The sequence below is a fragment of the Perca flavescens genome, chromosome 10 (genome assembly GCF_004354835.1).
Source record: "Perca flavescens isolate YP-PL-M2 chromosome 10, PFLA_1.0, whole genome shotgun sequence".
Taxonomy (NCBI): Eukaryota; Metazoa; Chordata; class Actinopteri; order Perciformes; family Percidae; genus Perca; species Perca flavescens.
The window spans coordinates 7,490,847-7,511,987 of record NC_041340.1 but is presented as its reverse complement, the minus strand read 5'-3'; the positions used below and the strand labels follow the sequence as shown (position 1 = coordinate 7,511,987).

The window sequence follows — 21,141 nt, the reverse complement described above, 5'->3', positions numbered from 1 at the left end:
CCCCTCCCCGATGGAGCCTAGACACTGGTGATGGTGGAGAGGGAACCCGGAGACCGAAGGACCTGTCTGTCGGAAAGGAAAGGGACTCCGGTTGCCGTGGTTGACGATGCCCGGAGGTGGAAGGGAAGGAGGAGGGTTGCACGCTTGCCTGAAAAGACAGCTGATAGCAAGGAGAGAAGACATTTAAAGCAGGATGTCATGCTGTGATTGGATCATGAATTTCGTGGCCAATTCTGGTTGGTTTACTGAAGAGTAAACGCCTCTTAACAGCTGAAAGTTTAGGGAGAGATAGTGGTGATTGAAGTAATTTAGAAGTCTTCCTGAAAGAATTTGTGCTGAGCTTGATTAGTAAAAGTTACTAATACTAAAGTCTGCTAGGATAGGCCTGGCAGAACGATACTAGTGACTAGTGTCTACTCATAGGGTTAGTTGCCAAACTACTGTAGCTGGTGAGCTAACCTGTAATACACTAGCCAGCTAGTAATTCCCATAAACTGAAATCTGCATATGAATGCAGAATCCGTAGGCAACGGGACAAGATTTTGATATCGGAAGCGTTCGGGTTTCAGTGTGTAGTCCGTTTGTAGTCAGAGTAGTGGGAGGTAAACAGTCCGTGTAGAGAGCAAAAGAGGCAGAACCCATTGGCCGAAATGCAATCTCTGAGCCCACTGGCTATCGTCTGACAACGATTTAGCTTTTTGTTAGCTTTTTTCAAATTGATCTCCATTCATATGCATATCTGTTTATAGAAATAAGGCAAAATGTCATCTGGACTGGATCAGGTTGGTTATTGGACTGTAAACAATGACCGGCACACAGAAGAGGAAGTCTTGGCCTAAATATCCGCTGGCTACATCGTAAATATTTTCCGTTGACTCCAGAAGCTAAATTGTTGTCGGATCGATACCTGATGGGTTCTGAGATTGGCCAGCCGCCGACATGCTTGAGTCACTATAGTTCTGCGAGGTAGCTGGCTTTCTGTCAGTTAGCTAGCTATTTAGCTTGGCCGCTAACGGTACAATAAGTTCATATTTGTATCATTGACTTCTATCTCATAATTGTCTACAAACTATGGTACAGCAGAGAAGTTTAAATAAAAGTTGATGCTGTAACACATTACGCAGTTTCCCAATTGGAGACATGACATCTACCCACAACTTTGGCTCTTTTTCAACTGTGGTTGTGCTCGTCAATTGTATAACCTCACAAACTACTTCAATTAGTTTTAACACAAGACTCAGCAATCAAACCACTATCTCGATCAAAGAAACAACACAAAGTCACGTCTTCCTTTTATGTAAACTATTTTTCTAACTTTAGTGTCATTTTTACAGCAGTGCAACAACTCCAGTGGAAAAAGAACCTTTTTTCTGCACCTTCTTGTTTGTCTCCCTGTCCTCTGGAGCTGTAAACCCACGACAAAACCCTCGGTGTCCAGTTTCACTTTGGAAATGAAGGCCAGGCTGTGTGAATAGGGGGAGAATAGACAGGAAGACAACTCTGATTACCTCCATAAAGGAGCTGACCTCATGTCACTCCCTCTTCTTCTCTTCCTTTGCGTAACAGCATTTGTATTTTACACTTGAGCCATGTAGCTCAAACAGAAAGGTAAAGAAGTATGATGTGCTCACATAGATCTATAAGGCATGATTTCTTACTAAAGATCATACATGTTAGTGTCAAAGCAGTGTGACTTACAGTATATAGAAAACATAAAATGAACAGCTTCTCTGAAAATATATTTTATTATAGCATACTATAAATACACCATATTTAAATCCTTTATATGTCATATATCATATATTGCAAATCCTTATATAAGTGTTTTGTCTGCATAATATACACAATAAGTCCTTTAGTCCAAGTAAAACCTGCCCCAGGATGATCATACCAAAACAAATTCAATTGGGGGAATTGAATTGAAGAGATAACGGCACTTCTGTATCAAGTCCATTCAAAATGTTATTAATATTAATGCTAGTGGCAGTCCCCAATGGAAAGTTTGAGGGCATCCTATCATCAGCGACCCTGCACTCCTCCCTCCCCTCCTTTCAGGGTCTCCAGCCCCAAATCCAGGAGGGGGCCAGGAGGGGGGTCCAGAACAGGAAGCTTAGGAGTACCCCCTCCTTCCCTTTATCCCCCCCCCCCCATGCTGTAAGGGGAGGGGACCTCTAGATCAAAGAGTAAGGACACAGAAAAGGCTTATCTGTTGTTGATTTTAGGCTTACGCTCAAGCACAGGGTTCTAGAAATGTGTCAAGGAATTACAGGGTTGGATCATTGAATCCCCCCTTTTCATCCTTTTTTTATTCGTTTGTTCTTCCACGTCTGTGAAACTGGGGGTGTTCTTGTACAGTTTTGAGGGACGCTTTGAAAGTGAAAGCAACAAGTAAGAGCAGATAAGGGGGAGAAAAAAAAAATCTGAGTACAAGGGTGTTGTATACCAGTGCTGAAATGAAAACAAACGCACAAAATGTGACGGAAATGGCTAATTGTTTCCAAACTGACAACCAGGACTGTTTTTTCTCTGTTGGCATTTTGCAATTTGACTTCCTTGCTCCTACAAAAACCCAGTGGATTTCAATAATTTCTCTTCCCTCTCTGCTTGGTCTTTAACATTTCAATTTCGAACTCTGCGAGAGGTACGATTCTATCTCCATCTTCTTCAATGGCAGTATTATGCCAAAGGGGAAATTGGACCTTAAGGGCAGGCACTTTCCCTGCTGTAGATCTTATTAAGTAGGTCCCTCCATAATACAACCCAGCTTGACTCTCCCAAGACCACACCCCTTCATAGAAACAGACCCGTCAATCCCAGCTCCTGTTGAGGCTCTGACATGGTCAACTACGGCATGACTGGCACCTCGTAGGATGTGTGCAGGCTCTGAGGGAGTATACAGAAATGCTGGTGTACCACCGGGAAAAATTATTTTCCGCATCACTGCTCAGCCAGAGTGTTGTGTGTGCATGTGTTAAGTTGCTGAGGTCTGAAGGCTGCTATTTGCCACGCAAAGCAATTTCAGTGAAAAGAAGCGAAGCTGAATGTTCACCATTATATATTCAAAGTCGTAGTATGCAGATACGCAATCCTGCACACCATCCTGTGGAACAGATACAACGCTTCAGTGGTTTCCAAACTCTCTCAGTGGACTCAGAATTCCCAAAGTAATTTTCCTTGCAACCCAAAATTGTTGGTATAGACTACTGTGCAGGCCGGTCTAATCTTCCCAGGTTTTAGAGGCATAAATCAGCAGCAGATAAAATGAATACATTATTTGGCCTTTCTGACAGAGCAGGACTTCAGGAAAGTTGGGCAGCATAAAGGCAGCGATTTAAACTTTTGTTTTTTTAACTTTTAATTTAAAATATTGTCAAGACGTTTATCTTCCTGCAACATTTCTTAAGGATCTGACCCACATGTAGGGCTTTCTGTTGTAATGGTTTTGGTGTAGTGTTTGCTTTGTACTCGTCTTTTGCTGTTTTAACCTTTATATCTTTTGTAAAGCACTTTCTATTTTTTGGCTATCTTGCCTTTATCAGGTTGATATATAGGAGGTTGTTTACAGTTTCTACCATGTCTAATTAATGGATTGGAGAACACACCATGGTATATGGACGACCTTCTGTTTTTCAAAAAGATTCATACCTCACTGTGTGCATTCTCAAAATAAGAACGCATTGAAATATGGAACGTAAATACAAAACATTGTCCCTATGTGGACATACTTTTAATAATACTGCTGTTATGTATTGCTGACTTTTAATATTATATTTGTGGTATATTGCGAAATATAAAAATTATTGTTGATTTCCATACTGGTTTATTGTAAAAAGTAGGCTATTTACATACACATTTTGCATATTGAGATCTGATAAATGACAACATATTGGCATATATTGCAAAGTATACGTATATCTAATTAAAATGCATTTTTTAGATAGTATATATATATATATATATATATTTCTTTAGGATATAGGCCTATATTCATGGTTCACTTTGTATTTTTCTCTATTTTTCAATATATTTTCAGCCTTTACAGTTGGTTTTTAGACTTTTAGACTAGATGATGTGAAAGTCAGTCTGAATTTCCACCAATTTGCTTTAACTATGTTGTTAATACCTGTTTTTACAATGATGTTGGTTCCTGTTCATAGTTTCAGCTCCAACAGGCTCGACACCACTGCAAAGCAGATGGAAAAAATAGCTGTCACGCAGGGGCCTATATCTTTTCGTCTGCATCTGTTCCAGGGCCCTGCTCCGGAGACGGCCAACTGTGGAGGCTGTGTGAGAAGTTGAAAGGAAACTTCAGCTGCCCTGCAAATCTCACACCATTACTCAAGATGAATCAAAAGAGGAACACTTTGGTCGAACAAAAGGAAAGCGAGAGAGGAAGAGAGAGTGAACGAAAAAGTGAAACCAGCTGTCTGGAAGTGCTTCATCTTTACAACGGTGCAGCGGCGCATGCTCGTTCAAGTTTGGCAACAATCAAACGCTCAATTTGCCTTTACAGGAATATCAGAGATGTTCCGCCAAGGTCCATTTTTTTAGGGGAGAGGGGCCGAGTTCGGCTGCCCTCTTGTATTTGTGCCTTTAAAATATATATGAGGTGTAGCTAGTGCAGACAACAAAGACCCCCTCTAATTCTTTCCTTTCCTGAGGGGCTAGAGCACACACTGCGCCCACATCAAGCCTCCAGACGTACCCCCACCATGCTGTACAGGTGCAACTTTAAAGAGCTCTCAATCAAGGCTAGACGCCTGCAGTAAAAACAAATCCCTTCTATGCATCTCCCCTCATGATTCTTTCCACTTCTTTTCCCAGTACTCTTTTGTCTTATATGATCATTTCAAGATCAGAGAAATTGCATCTGAAGCCAGATCACTATGAATCTGGTTTTTGCACTCCGTACTATCGGTTGCATGTCATGATTATGATTGAGGAATGAAGCTCTCTGTATGCAGGAGCTCTAACTTTGTAGGAGTTGGAGATTTTCTGTCAATCATAGAAAGCAAGTTGAATGTGGAGAGAGAACAAAAATGATCGATTAAGGTATACAGTATTGTTTTGTTCCAGCAGGAAATTATTTTAGATGTGCAGCAATAAACTTCTATCAAACCATGCTTCTGGAATGCTACTACCAATTACACTAAACAGGGAGACAATACAAAAAAAAAATTGATCATAGCAAACATTTGGATTCACCATACAAAAAGTATAAACTCCTAGACACGGAGCTTCAGGAATGACCCTAACCCTGCACGGAGGCTTTCAAGAGTGCACATTTAAGTGCCTAAAATGTAAAATGTCATAAACATAAACAGAATCTGTCCTGGAGTTAAGATTAGAACAGAGAGACACACATGTGAGTGAGAGGGCAGACAGACGACATTTTACTTCATGAAGGGCTTTTCGTGAATGAACTTCAGCTACAGATGAAGACTGTGAAGACTTCAAACACTGAACAGACAAAAATGATCGCCTGCCTTCTCCTACAAGTGCTTCTCAGCCTCCACTCGTGTATGTAGACGGGCAGGCCGATGATGTCAGTCATGCTGCTCTCAGGTATTCTTTGGACTTTGTGATGTTCCGTCCGCTATCTACGATCCAATTCGCAGATAACAAAGTTGTCAGGATGCCATTAAAACGGTAATAAATCCCACTGATTAAGTAAGATTGTAACTCATCATGCTAAAGGTTGTTGCTCTTCTCCGACTCTACTACCAGCCAAGTTGATCTAGTATTGACCTAAATAGGTCTATAAAACAGATAAGGGTATCTTGCATCCTCAGGAAGTACACCCCATAAACACTGTGAGAGTTTACAGACCCTAAAAGTGAATAACAAACTTGCAGAGGTCATAGATTGAACTATATTGTTGAGTTTGGCTTTTTTAAATATGTGATTGTTTGTGTTGTTTTTTCTCCAACAGAATGACTTCATGAGAAAGGCAAGTGTGCCAATACGTGTATGTTTGTTTTTAAAATGTACTAGCCCATATTTATGAAAGGCTTTTTTCCACTGGAGTTGAATTTTTATGCCACATGGATGAGGGCATATTTTTTTTTAAAAATAGGTAATTGATGAATGATTGATGAATGATTTTTAAAATTATTTTATTTTATTCTTATTTACATTGAATTGACACATCATACAACACACAAGCTGCAGACATATAGCTACATATTTATACCCATTGGAATGCTCCCATTTCTTTTTAAGGGGGATGATTTCCTCCTCCCTTATGTGTAATGTCTTACCTCATGCTGAATTTAATGATTTTGCAATTCATCATTTTCCACACTGGAAGCATAGTGAAAGAGGAAAGAAAACTATAGCCTTGAATGTTAATGAGACAGGCTAATCAATGGTCAGCTATTATTCCAGCAAAGGTCGCGCTCCCTGCAGAGGAAGTGCACCGCTATCATCAATCTGGTCAGAAGGGCCTGCATGAGAAAGGAGTCGGAGGTCGTGGGCGGGGTTAAAAGTTTAGTGCACTGTAGGTGCCAAATAGTACATTCAATACCTTCACACCCCACCACCACCACTATCTGCATGTCAATGGACTCTCCTTGTTAACTTGGTATGTTCCACTTCCACAGGAACCTATTGTAGTTTCGTTGTCATTTGTCATTTCTTCTTTGTCATCCCGCTTTTCCCTTCCCTTCCTCAGTTTTGACTAACTTGGCTCTCTGATTCAGAAGGGAGGGAGGTCTGCTGGTAGGGGAATGGGTGACGGGGGTGGAGGGGTGTGGGAGTAGGAGTAGGAGGAGGAAGGGTGGGGGTGTGTGTGTGTGTGTGTGTGGGGGGGGAGTTGTAAGACACATTGAGTTTGCCAAGTCAGGCAGAACGATCGACAGGAAGCCAGGCAGGAAGGAAGACGAGCCTCTCCCCATGAAGTACCATTGTTTATGTGACGTGACTTGAAGCAGCCAAAAGTGACTGGTGGTGGGCTCCTCGGCTGCTCTGACCCACTTCTCAGAGTGGCACAAAACACTCACAGATGGAAAATACAAAAGAGGAACATTTCTTTCTTTTCAAATAATGCAATACCAACTTTGATCTAATCATAATACGTTTGGTAAACCCACCATATTGACTTTCTCCTGAAGAATATAGAAATTGTTTCCAACTTTACAGGTCAATACATATTCACAGTGTACTTTACATCACATGTACTATAATGACAATTATTTAGAATTAATACAACTAAAGAAATTATGTTTTTCTAAACAATTGACTACTGACTCATGTATAAAGGTCATCCTTTTTTTCATCCTTTTTATATACAAATATATGCTTTCTATATATTTTTTTTCATCTTTTTATTTCTACAAAATCACCTTCCAAAATATCCCACAAATATTGCATGCATAAATGACCGGCTTGCTATGTAAGATACTACAGAAAAATATAGCCGTTTGGTCAAATTTATCACATGTTTAATAAGATAAAGTTAGGTGAACACTTCACCCTAACTTCTTAAAAAACTGTCATCCTGCAAAAGTAGGCCTAAACAACCAGTAAAACACCACAAATGTTTAAGTCCCGCTCCTTTGCATCTTCCAACCAATTAATTGTCTGGGGCGCGTTCAGCCACAACAAAGTGGCAAAACATTTATTTAAACTGAAACGGCTGTGCGATTAAAACCCTGTTGTGTACGTGCCCGATACAGGCCGTTTAACACAAGGGGGTAAGCTTCGCTTCAGAACTCGAACCTCCTATGGTGCCATTTTGATGCTACAAAGCGATCACCTCCCGTTAGCATTCCATTGACTGCCATTCACTGTACATTCATTGTACTTTCCAGTCCTATCGAGGACCCTCTCGAAAATGAGATGATACATCTCAAGAGGTATTCCTTGTTAAATAAATAAATAAATAAATTCATTTTGACGTCACTTTGACAGCGAATAACATCTGAAGCGTTTACAGACTCTATTTGTCCATTGTTTATTTCTAAAGAAACACGACAATGTATAAAAGGCTCCATTACCTTGTACCTCACATTATGGCTCCGTAGCAGATGTTTTTGTAAAAATAGGCTAACGGTTGTGTCATTGTTCAACCTGGAAACTGTAGCAAAAATGGTGCACACCGTTTTGAGATTGAACGTGGCCCTGCTCTTTCCCAAAGTGATATCTCATTGGTTCACATTGATCCCTCACTGCGTTATGTTCCATCCCCCAAAATCCTGTTCAAGCAGGAAATACATCACATTCAGGAAATTAGATTCTTTCAAAGCTGGCACCTCACTGAAAACTGAAATGCCATCTACTTTCTAGCCCACGCTCACCCTGCAAGTCACATTAAGTGACTGCAGGTCCACTTGTTCCTGTAGAGGCAAGTAGTGAAGGTCATATACGTTTATGTGAACTCAACAAACTCCTTCACTGAGAAAAGTGATTTTTCCAACCTGATTTGTGGGCTTTGATTCCCCAGTGTTGTGTTTTTAGTTTCATGAGTAATAGTTACACCTGTTGAAGATTTCAAAATGGACAAGATATTGATTCCAGGCATTTAAATCTTCCAAGTTCTTTGCAACTTTCAACATCTCAGAGTTTGGAGAGTGATTTCACCTGTGGAATTGCAAGTAAGCTCCAAAGTAATTTCAATCATTTTGCTAGAGATTTGTGATGGTTTTGATTTAGGTTATTTTTTTTATTATTTTTAAGTAAATGCTACTGCATTTGTGACTGGTTGTTTATTGGTTATTTGTATACTTGTGGGGGACAGAGCACATGGATCTACATTGACATTGTAACAACCTTAATGCAAAGGTACCATAGTTAGCCTAACATCTAATTTTGTAGCTGTTGTCTCAACTAAAAACACAAAAAAACAGAGAAAACTCATTTAATAACAGAAATAAGAATACAATTCAGTGTCTATCTGTTCTGACTATGTTTTCTTTGCAGGAGGGTGAGGCAGTTCACCTGGACCTCCACCTGGACTTCAGGGAGAAAGATGAACTCTGGTCTCCATCTGCTCAGCAGTCCACCTTTGGAATGTTCTTCTTTTCCCATCGAGCTCTTGGCCTCATCCTTCTCGACTGATGATCAGCCAGATAACATTAGCTCCCGACCAATCAGGCGCCTGGATCCGTACCTCATCCCACAGGTAGGCTTTCCAACAGAAGAGCCGGTGGAAAGAGCGTTGCTTTTATTGTGAGCCAACCAATAGCAGCACAGAGATGTGATCCAGCACTAAAACGGGGCCACCTGTGTTTTGTGGTGTTTGTTGAGGTATTGTTGAGTTGGGATAGCATTTCTGTTCAGTGTGCATATGGCTCCTGAGCTAAGTTTTCAATGCTGTTCCTTCAGTGTGGACAGATGTTGTTCTGCACTTGTGTATTAAGCTGCTTCTATTAATCTGCCTGTTTGAAAGTATTAAGTTTATAGGTGGTGTTGAAGCTGGTAAAGCTGAATGTAGAGGGCAATGGTAAGTGCCCACAACAAACAGAATTGCATTCACTTCCATAGTAGTGAGTTGGAGGTAGATATCCTAAAAAATGATCTAAACAAACCAAAAACAGTTTGAAAGGCTAAATCCCACTACAGGCCAGTGAGAAAATATGTTTTTTAAGGCCTTTATTTGACAGGGCAGCTTAAGATAGAGAGGGGGGAATGACATGCAGCAAAAGGCAAGAGGTTGGAATCAAACCCACAACTGCTGCGTCATTCGCCTTGCAGTTGAACTTACATTATACTAATTTTAGCCTGTTTGGAGCCTCCGATGGGAGTTTATCCTTCAGATAGCGTGTTTTATGTTGACAATTCTTTAAACATTCCCTTTCCTGTGCTTGTATGAACTTTCTTTCACTCCTTGTATTGTCCAGCTGGGTGCACCTTCCCCATCTGGCACCTAAACAGTATATAACACATCATAAAAAGTATTTGCTAATATTATTTGACCCAGGTCAGTCTTGCGAAACACTAACCCTTGCAGTTTGCTGTTAAATATTGGACTCTACTCTTTGGAACTGTAGTGAGAACACCCCTCCATCCCTTCACCACGTCCACCACCTTCCCCTTCCTCCTCCTCTCTCCCTCTGTGTCCAGTAGGGACCAAACAGACGGCCAGTGTTTGTTTCCCCTCTGGTCTTTCCTGATTGCCCGACCAGGCAAATTCCGGTCGGCTCTAATCTAGCCGTTAGACAGCCACCAAATTAACGAGAAACCCCATTTGACACACATGCTTCCACTTTTCTGTTTGTTGCCTCCCCCCTGAAGTCTGCTTAATTCATACAATTTCGCCTTCATTAGGCTGCATTTCAAGCTGCGGGGCACAGGTAATGCAAAGCATTTCCCCCTCCAAATTGTAGGCCCTAGCCTCAGTTGCTAGGAAGTGGAAGAGCCTCAATTGCAGCCATTTCCTTGCCAGTATACTGAGAGGTCCTATTACAGCGTTTAGGTCAGGGCAATTGGTGTCATTACAGGCTGCCAACTTCCCTCCACCTAAGTAATGAATTAGCCCAAGCTATTTGGGCTGTATGATTGCAGTTGCCAGGGGAGATGAGTATGAAGTGGGGGGATAATTATGGTATGTATCCCTGAGCGGATGTGTGCTGGTGTGGGCCAGCCACGGGGGCGGTTTCCACACTTGTGTAATGGCTTAATGTAGCTGCTGACAGGCAGCCGGGCAACATGGAAAGGTGCTACTGTGCTCTGCTTGTGGAGTGTGACTGACATGCCAAACCATGCCAACCTGTTTTAACCCCGCGGCTCATTTACTTTAAATGGCTCAGCCCAACGTCCAAAAGTCATTTCTGCTCAGAAATGTTCATGAGGGATGAATAAAGCTGATTGAATATAATTGTTTACAGAACCTTTTTAAAGATAATTTGCATGGTAATAGAGTGTAACTTTATATTATCAGTTAACTATAAATTGTGCTCAAACTTCATTAAGAGCTCTAGTCTTTACAAGCTGTTGAGACAGGCAAGGAAACCATTAACTCTTGGAACACTGATAAATTACCCTTATAATAAAACAATAGTGAACTTTGATTGCATGGGCCATTCATAAAACAAACAAAACAATAACCAAGAGGTGCTACTTTATTTACACCGCCGACTCCTGGAGGGGGGGTAAGCCCTGTAATAAAAGTATCAATGATAAATATGCAGTTTATATGCAGTGAGGTTTCTTGTGATGCTTTAAAAAAAATGAAACAAATACAACCTGAATAAACCAGCTTTGACTAATTTGTTGAAGAAAACGAGGAGGCCAAAAGCCTCGGGTTTGCAGCACAGATCTGAATTATGAGTGCCATGCTCGCTGGTGGCTGCGGGGCAGTGTTGGGTGGGTGGAGGGGGTGGTTGCTTGTTTTCTCAATGGGAAGTCGAGCGCTGCAATAGGAACCCTGCCAGAAAAAGGCTTCACCAAACAAAGAGGCCGGTAGGAAATAATGCTGGTCGAGGCTTGTTGGGCCATCTATGGGCTTCGTTCCAAACTGCTGTAACCAGCTATAAGTCTTTTTATGGGGACACCCCGAACAGGGGGCCCCACCGAGGACAGGAACTTTTACATTTCTGCTTGAATGGGACCTCAGCCAGGGGCTGAGTTCAGAGTGCACTTTCCAGTCATTTGATTTAACTGCTTTGTGTATGTGATAGGCCGGCAGTGAAGCACAGGACCTGAAGTAATATTCCCTGATTTTCAGTCTCCAGTCTGAGGGGAAAACGGGACAAAACCTCGTAAAACTGTGGGACTCTGTCTCTTTGTGTGTGTGCGCACGCACGCACGCACGCACGCACGCACGCACGCACGCACGCACGCACTCAAGCAAGCATTTAATTTCTGGCTCTAAAGCCTTCCCTCTGCTTTTCCTCTCCATCCTGCAGATCATATCTCATGTCAGTGAGAGCAGAAAAAAAGCGCAGCCTGATTATTTCTCAATACAAACACCATGTGTCGTCTGCATCCATATGTCTGTCATTGTATCTCTTACTGCAGCTGCTTTTTACTTCACTTTTCATGCAATTTTCTTTTGTATGATAACAATTGCATATAATGCCCTATTCAGTTTCAGCAATCTAAATCTTTTACACAAGGTAATTCTTTAAAAGACGTGTCATTTGGTTTTGTTTATGAACTCTGATATCTACAGTATATCTATCCACTCAACAATTTTACCTCCTTGGTTAGAGATTGACTTTACACAGAAGTCCAACTCTATCCACAAAACCCCTTTGAAATCAAACCAAGTTTTTTTCTACACAGCCTTCTTATATCACTAGCCCACCATGGTTTTGATCAACAGATGAAAGAAATTTGGACGAGCAAAAAAAAAAAAAAAAAAAAAAAAGGTTACTGCTGCACGCTGTGGCATAGTTACTGTAGTTTTCCTCTGTAGAACGGGCCATTTGCTAAGCAGTTGCATATCTTGCCAGCGATCAGCACTAAGCCAAACTTTCATCCTTTCTCTGCTGGTAAGCCACTGTTGGTGGTATTCTGCCAAATGGCACCAAAAGCAGAGGAATCTGCACAACGCCACCTGGTGGTCCATAACTGGTTTGAAGCTCTGTCAAAAACTTGACTAAAATGACCAATATTCACTACTTAAAGCAAGAATTACTTATTTTCAAATGCAGGGCATTTATTTATTAATTTTAGTTTTGTAACAACATAACACATAACAAACCCAACAGTCCTGTAGCTGCTTTCATTGTATTACAATTTGAATACTTTTGTTGTACGTGTATCACTTTAGGTAATTATTGATATAGATACACTTTTTTCCAAAATATCTGCAATGAAACATAGCCATTTGATCATTTTAACCATTTTCCTCAGTAAGAGCTGCATGCTGAATTAATTTTGATTCAACTTTATTTCAAAACATCAAGAAAACCTGTGGACAAGAATTATATTATAAACAATAAATGCACAGAGACTGAAATACGTTAATTAGATTCAAGCTAAAGTAAACCTCTTTTAAAATGTGCAATAGACATTTCATACAAGGCTGTTATACAGAAATGTGCATTAATATTAAGCACAAGACACCACACATCAGTGATTCCATTAAAGAGGTACTCCATCAGTTTAGTATTACTCTCCATAAAGTTGGGGGACTTAATGGAGCATGAGGACATTGGGAAAACATGTACAAATTCTATATTCCACTCAATGTTGTGGTTTCTCATTTTAATTAGACTTAGTGTACTTGACTTGGGGCTGTTTTTCTCATTTCTTACAGATGCTGGGTTTTCATAGAGCACCGATATGGTTTGCTTGTAATGTAGTCTTTGATTTGGTTTTTCAAAAGCAGTTAATAAACATATACTGTCAAAACAGTGAACATATCACAGGTAGCCTTTAATAAATCTGTTTACATGTATGAAAAAATAATTTGAATCAGTGTTGGTTCAGATGGAAACAATTCTTGCCTTTTTGTTTTGATCTATGAACAGCACCAGATGGAGTGAGTATGTCCACATCGGCAAACACACAGAGTACCAGAAGCGTTAGCCAGTTTGAACATCAAATCGTTGTGCTCTCCTGTGGCTGACAGCGTACTTGGAACAATGCAAGTTATCCTGATGCAATAAGGATAACCCCCCCCCCTCCTCCCGGTGCACCGACCGGATTAAAACAAACCCAATGATTTGATTCAAGCCTGACTTTGTGTCATCTTGAAATGTGGCCTGTAATGGATGGTGTGCGTTGTGAGGATGAAGTCATTCTGCTCACAGTGTGTGAGAGAGAGAGTTTCACTTCCTACCTTTGGAAGAGTATGAGGTTAGTATGACAGCTTGATGGATGGTCTTTTTTTTTGTAAGCACTGCTTGCGGAATAAGATGATTTCATGTGGTTGTGAGGCCGCCCTGTTCTTGTTGCTTTGGAGCGCTGCAGCAATTAGCCCAGTCACCCATTACATTCACTGTATGATAGGGCTGCAGTGTGTCTAAGTGGGTGTGTGTACATATGAAATGGAGAGCTTGCTGTGTGTGTGTGTGTGTGTGTGTGTGTGTGTGTGTGTGTGTGTGTGTGTGTGTGTGTGTGTGTGTGTGTGTGTGTGTGTGTGTGTGTGTGCACGTGTGTGTGTGTGTGTGTGTGTGTGCACGCGCGTGTGTGTGTGTTTGTGGATGTGAATGTCAAACCTCACGGGACATAATTTTAAAAACCACACTTGTAGTTTCATAAGACTACTTTGGCAAATGTTTGCTGTGACAAGTGAAATATGCGTTCAAGCTTTGCCAGTAAACAATTCAGGGCTGCTCAGTGCACGAAACAAAGCAGCAACCCATGAATTATTGGATTTCTGTATGAAATTAAGAATGGAACTGTTCGCTCCCGTAATCAATCAAACTAAATAAATTAAATGCATTTAAATAAATTAAATCTAAATTGTGGGAGAAGGAAAAATATTAAATTATGTGATGATTATAAGGCACAAATGACACCAACCTTTTATGCGTACGTACTAAGTATGCGTATGTACGTACTAAGTTAGTACTATGTACTAACCTCCTACCAAAAACCACAAACAGACTATCCTCAGACAGTCTGGGAGGTCTTTTTTGTCATTTATGTATTAGGAGTTGTGTGGCCAAAAATGGTTTTTCAGTACTTCTAAATAAAAATTATGTCATCTCAGACCTTGACTGAAAAACTCAATCTGTGTTTAGGTTTTTCTGACAAGCAACCTCTGGTTGGTTGTACAAATAATGACTGTTTCCTCTCAGACGCATTGTTACTGTATACTTCTTCAAAACCTCAAAGGATGGATGGTTGGGTGTAAAAAGTGTCTGATTTTGACAGTCTTGACTGCTCTTTGCATCTTGCATTGGTGACTCTTAACCATAACCCTGATCTTTCACTAACCTTAAAGGAACACGCCGACTTATTGGGAATTTAGCGTATTCACCGTAACCCCCAGAGTAAGACAAGTCGATACATACCTTCTAATCTCCGTGCGTGCTGTAACACTGTCTGACAGTTCCAGCATTAGCTTAGCCCAGCACAGATCCTGCAGGTAACTGGTTCCAACTAGCCTACTGCTCCAAATTGTGACAAAAGTGACAAAATAACACCAACATGTTCCTATTTACATGTTGTGATTTGTATAGTCACAGCGTGTACAAAACACAACGTAACATGAGACACAGCCATCTTCTAACAATAAACAAACCGGGAACTATATTCTCAGACAGGCTTGCTGCGAGCATATCACTCCGCCCAAGTACTATATTCTTCCGCCTGAGAATATAGTTCCCGGTTTGTTTACAGTTAGAAGACGGCTGTGTCTCCTGTTACGTTGTTTTTTGTACACGCTGTGACTCTATAAATCACAACATGTAAATAGGAACATGTTGGCGTTATTTTGTCACTTATTCGGAGCAGTAGGATTGCTGGAACCATTCACCTACATGTTCTGTGCTGGCCTGATGCTGCTGGAGCCGTCAGACAGCATTACAGCATGCACGGAGATGAGAAGGGTATGTATCGACTTATCTAACTCTGGGGGTTACGGTGAATAAGCTAAATTCCCAATAAGTCGGCGTGTTCCTTTAACCTAGTAGTTTAGATGCCTCAACTTCTTAACTAAAATGTTATCAATAGAGATCGTAGATTAAAACCAATATGCTCAAATGGGTCTTCTTGGAAGGCAATGATGTTTAGATATGAGGTTAATATGGGAAGGACAGATGGATAGACAGTTTTCATAAATATATAGACAGACAAGCATACACATAATCATGTCAGCTGTGACTTTAAATTTGTCTTTTTCTTCCTCCTCCTCTCATTCCTGGGCTTTGCCACTATTCCACCTATCCTTTGACACTGCAGGAAACGCCAGGCATTCAGGGCATTCTTTGTCCCTGGAGAAATAAGGAGGGAGACGGGGGGGGTGAGGCAGTAAGGGGGTGGGGTGCAGGAGGGGAGACAATGCGAGAGGTTCCACTCCGTTCAATAAGAGCCCCCCCCCCGCCAACATTTTCCACACACACATGTACACACACACTCCTCGACCACCTCCCAGCTCACGGAAGGGGCGGAGTTGTGGGCAGCGAGGCAGTGTGGAGTTAGAGGAAGGGGGAAAAAAAGAAAGAGAACGGACCCCACCACCACCACCACCACCAGTTGCCCCTTTTTCAGTGTGTTGTGGGATGCCAGCATGTCCTGAGACCCCTTTTTTCCCACAGGGAGCGAAGAAGAAAAACACTCCTCTTCATAGACCCCCACCTCCCTTCTCCGCACTTCAATGACTTGACTTTGGCATCAGAAGCTACTTGGTTGGACTTGTTGTGATTTATTATTATAGCCTCACCTGCTCCATTCCACTGCTTAAAACGGATGGGTGCCTGTGCGTGTATGGTCCTTGGATTGTGTCATTTCTTTCTTGTATTGAAGAATGATTCCAGTTTATTTCAACTTGGCAACTTTAACATCCATTGTTCGGGGCCATCATTCGTATTAGATTAATGACATTGTATTCACCGGCTGAGATATGGAAATGTGTGCAACGTTTTGGGTGTGCGCACGTTTGGTTTAACCTCCAAATAAAGTTGTTTAGATATAATCTGGCCCGTTGGCTTGTTTACAACCTGCTTGCTTCTTGCCATGTCAGATGTTGCTTAAGTGATGTTGCCATGTTTCCAGATCTCAGCAATTTATTTGTTGAGTACAAAACTTTAAAATAAAGAAGAAAAAAATAAAATAAAATGATTATAAGGAATTATCTGTAAAAGTTTTCAGTGATAATGTGCTAGTATTCCAGAGACGCAGGTTTTCATTACGATGCCACTTGGTGCAACATGTTATGGTCTTTGGGCACTTTGCTGACTTTTCATTTAGCACCATCATCAGGTTTGTGTTTCTCTCTGTAAGAAGCACTTTTTTCTGTCTCATGTTGCTGCTGTACAGTAGCTGTTGCTGCTTATGTGACAGATAAGAATAGGCTAATTAAGCTAATATTAAGCTAAGAATTAAGCAAACATTGCAGTGTTTCCTCTTTTTGTTTCTATAAAACAGGAACATAAAGTCACTTTCTTTGCAGCAGAGAGTTTTAAGAGGACACCAGTTGCTTTTTGGAAAAATTATGTGCTTATGTTTTTTTGTGTGGACTCACCTGGCCCCCAGGAAATGTGAAACCTTTTCAGTTGGGTGATGAACATGGAATCCGTAATGTATGGCAACAAAATGGGCATTTATTTCTAGATAAACCAGATTACTTATTTAAGCCAGAAGTCTCTGGATATATATATATATATATATATATATATATATATATATATATATATATATATATATATATATATATATATATATATATATGCCACATTTACAGATGCTGGATGTGTTGTCTATTAACATCTTGTGTGGTTTTACATCTTCTTAACATTTCAAATAGAAAGGAATGTTTGTGTGGGAAGATGAAACCAATTTGTATCACTGAAAGGGCATTCATAGTTTTCAAACCACACTTGTTCCAAAGACCTTTTTTTAGAATTGTACTACAAATGCACCAGCAGTACCTTTTTACAAAGGAAAGTCCCAGTAATGACATGGTGGCCATCTTGGCTGTTCACACGGTTGTCAGTACTGAGGTAATGCAATTTGTCTCTGTATATTAAACTGGGCAGACTTGGAGGCAGATGCCCACTCTTATTACAGTGAAAGCAGAGCAGAAAGCAATAAGTCTTTGTGAAAATAAGAGGAAAATGAAGGAGCCAGCTACAGTGAGCGCTCCAATATAACAAAAAAGCCCAAGTAGAATGTAAAAATAATCCAGCATAAAATAATTCCATCCCAAATGGTCTTTTAAAGACATGTTACAGACGGTAATCATGAATGTAAGCGACGTCAGCCAACCTCAGCCTCAACTGGGCCATCCCGCGTTACTCTGTGGCGTAAAAATTACAGCCGTGGCCGGAAACGGGGAGTTACTTTTTTATCTGACCTGAATATTAACATTCTTCCGGACCTACTGGGTGAAACCATAAGCCGGTGTTTAAGAAATATCACTGCTGTCATGGAAAACCCATATATCTGCAAAATGTGTTTTTTCAGGAATGAAGAAAAGAATGCTTATTATCGAATTTCCCCCATTACACAATAGGATTTTCATCAGGCAGCACAAACCCCAAACACCTTCTTTAACATATAACAACCTGATTATTTTGATATTTGAACACATGGAAGGCCTGATTTATTCCTCTAAAAACCAGCTGCTCGCCTGTTGACCTTGGTGACCACACTCATCTGTTGTGGTTTGGCTGATATGTTATATAAATCTTATAAGGCCTAAAAAAAGGAAACGACACACTTTTTATTCTCAAAGGAAGACTGAAAAACTAAAAAATATTCTTCGGTCACCTGCAGACTTGGGTGCATTAGTTTGTATCTGGTCTCGCATTTCCAGACCTTCCTGCACATTCTGGGGTGGGAGAAAAACATGCTCTGGTTTATTGGCATTTCTATAAACCAATCACAATCATTATGTGCAGCGCTAAGCGCCAGACGGAGCCGCGGTGCCGCTGCAAAATCGCCTCTGGAAAGAACTCTGGAAGGAAAATTCCAATTAGTGTTTTTGTGTAAATGAACCTAAAGAGGAAGCAAAGCAAGGAAATATTGTTTGGCTGCATTTGACTGCCCTCCTGTAGCAGGACTGTACACTCTGCTGCTGTAATGCGGTGACGTTTCTTTAGGCAGAGTTTAAAGAGTTTAAAGGGCATAATATGTGCTGTAGATTTCAATCATTTGTCATTTAGTTTGCAGCTTTCACCTACAAAGACAGTAGATGCAGGGTCTGAATTAAATGTTCCCAAAAAAATACTGTTGGTGCTTTTCTATTACGTTTGATTAGCCAGGTAAACACTTTGCTCGGTCTAATAACAGAATCTGTTTTAACTTCATATGAATGTTCTGGCGCTTAAAATGGCTTAATCTAGCAGTGTGGGTTTGTTTGCAGTTGTCAGGCAGAGAGGGAGAAAGAGGGAGTCAGTTCCAGAGGCCTGTAGATAATAATAATGTTACAGGAGGAGGATTGTGGTCTGCATTCTGGAACAGTTTATTAGGGGGAAGTCTGCAATTACATATTTTCTGGGTAAACATTATCTAGCTCTGCATCGCAGACCTACACAACAACAGCAGCTTGGACTATAACAGGCATAGAGTGTATACTTATGATTCACTTTTCCTAGAACAGTTACCAGTTCAGGAGCTGAGCACAACAGTCTGCTTTATTTTAGAAAACTATTAATCTAATGTTGGTAGTTTCCAGTGGAGGATATTTTGACAGTATTAGGGTTCAACCAAGAAATCCTCATGGAAACCATGAATTGGCCTTTAAAGTGTTATAGTTAAGTGTTATATATTAAATGGATTTGGTTTTGGTCTTGTAGCTCTTGCCTTTGGTTCTATCGGTTATGATAATATTGCACTCACCAAAGTTACAAATAAACTTGTAGCCAGATTAGATATAACTTTATTTACTGTAGATATAAAACCCAGAGTAAGGGCTTCTGCACTGTCTGTCAATCTCTCATTGCACAGAAGCCAGTGAGTGTTTACAACAATGGAAGAACAGTAGGTCAAAGTTGAACTGGGATGTCAAGCTGTGAACTGGAATGATTATTTGCAATAGACAGTTTGGGTTGTAATTTTGCTATTTGCTTTCGTTTTCTCCTTGAACTAAATTTTTATTTTTTATTTTGACAGGACAGCTGAAGACATGAAAGGGGAGAGAGAAGGGGAATGACATGCAGCAAAGGGCTGCAGGTCGGAGTTGAACCCGGGCCCGCTGCATCGAGGAGTAAACCTCTATATGTGGGCGCCAGCTCTACCAACTGAGCTTTCCGGGTGCCCACTGCAACATAATGGAGTGACTGGATGTTTCTTACTGAAATTTTTTTTTGGAATCGTAGTAGACTTCTCTCCCTACATTTTAATGTTGGCAAGCTTGTACTTTTTTACTTTTTATGACAGAACCAGATAATTTAAAGTGCAGTTGTTCATATTATGTACTGATGATTCAATCAGATAAGTTTCATGTCCATCCAGGCTAATACTGATGTAAATCTAGACACTAAAACAGTGGGCTAATGTCATTGCTAATATTGCCGCTAAATATGGACAGCAAGACTAATACGGAGTTCAACTTACATCCTTGCATTCCATTTTCGCATTCACACATAGCAAAACATACGCACGGTGTTCAGAATAGTCATTCCTATGTCTAGAAAACACATCCTGCATCATCATCATCATCATCATCATCATCTACAGAGCAAAGGTTTATAAAGAAAAGAGGCAGAGTGGGAAGGAGAAGAGAAAGAAAGGCAAGTCATAATAGCTTACAAATGCTCTCTCTCTCTCTCTCTCTCTCTCTCTCTCTCTCTCTCTCTCTCTCTCTCTCTCTCTCTCTCTGTGTGTGTGCCCATCTGAGGGCAATTTCCAGACCGGGGCAGTTGTGATGGATCTCTGCCTTTCAGGTGTAATTATTTTAAGAGAGATTGAGCTGTTAAGCACTTGAAAAGCATCACAGTGGCTCGGCGAGTGTTTATACTTTCCCTTCCGTCTCTTAGGACAGGGGGACTGACTCCCTCAGTAGGTCCTGCACCAGGTGATGTAGCACATTACTATATGTGACAGCAACAGGATGCATTCAGGTAATTAAGCAACTGAGCACGAAGTAGTCAGAAATATTGTATAAAGATGCATTCATGCAAATATACATTTTGTTTTTAGCGAGTGCAAGCAAACAGACAGGTGACCTTGTAATTCATTCATGCATTACTAAACTAGTCCTTAGGAGTCTCAGGTCTCCGTTGCACCTCCCTCAGTAACCATGGAGCTGCTCTGTGCTTATTCCAGCAGTGGATCACCCTGGGTCTCAGGACAAGGTAAAGGAAAGAAAAACATGCTGCCGTTAGTCCCCGAGTTACTCTAAGTCCAGCTAACATATGAACCCCCTCCACCCAGAGAAGCTTTCATTTGACTGATCTTATCTCTCCAGAAAAGGAAATTGGCTTTGATGACTTCCATAAGTAAAAGAGACTGCAGAATAAAGGTCAAGTTCTTTCTTTTCAACCCCCCTACCCTCCGCCTCCACCATCCCTGCTGTCACTGTACTCCCCTGTTTGGTTCTATCCTTCCCTACTCCTCCTCTTCTACCTCTTTCTCCTCTCC

General features: G+C 40.9%; 1 long non-coding RNA gene across 1 annotated transcript; it reads left to right on the top strand.

Moving 5' to 3' along the window:
* Positions 1-8,222: 8,222 nt before the first annotated feature.
* On the top strand, positions 8,223-19,707 carry LOC114563423 (uncharacterized). Its single transcript, XR_003693612.1, has 3 exons — positions 8,223-8,594; positions 8,920-9,121; positions 19,672-19,707. It is a non-coding gene; the product is annotated as an uncharacterized LOC114563423 (long non-coding RNA).
* The last annotated feature ends 1,434 nt before the right edge of the window (positions 19,708-21,141 follow it).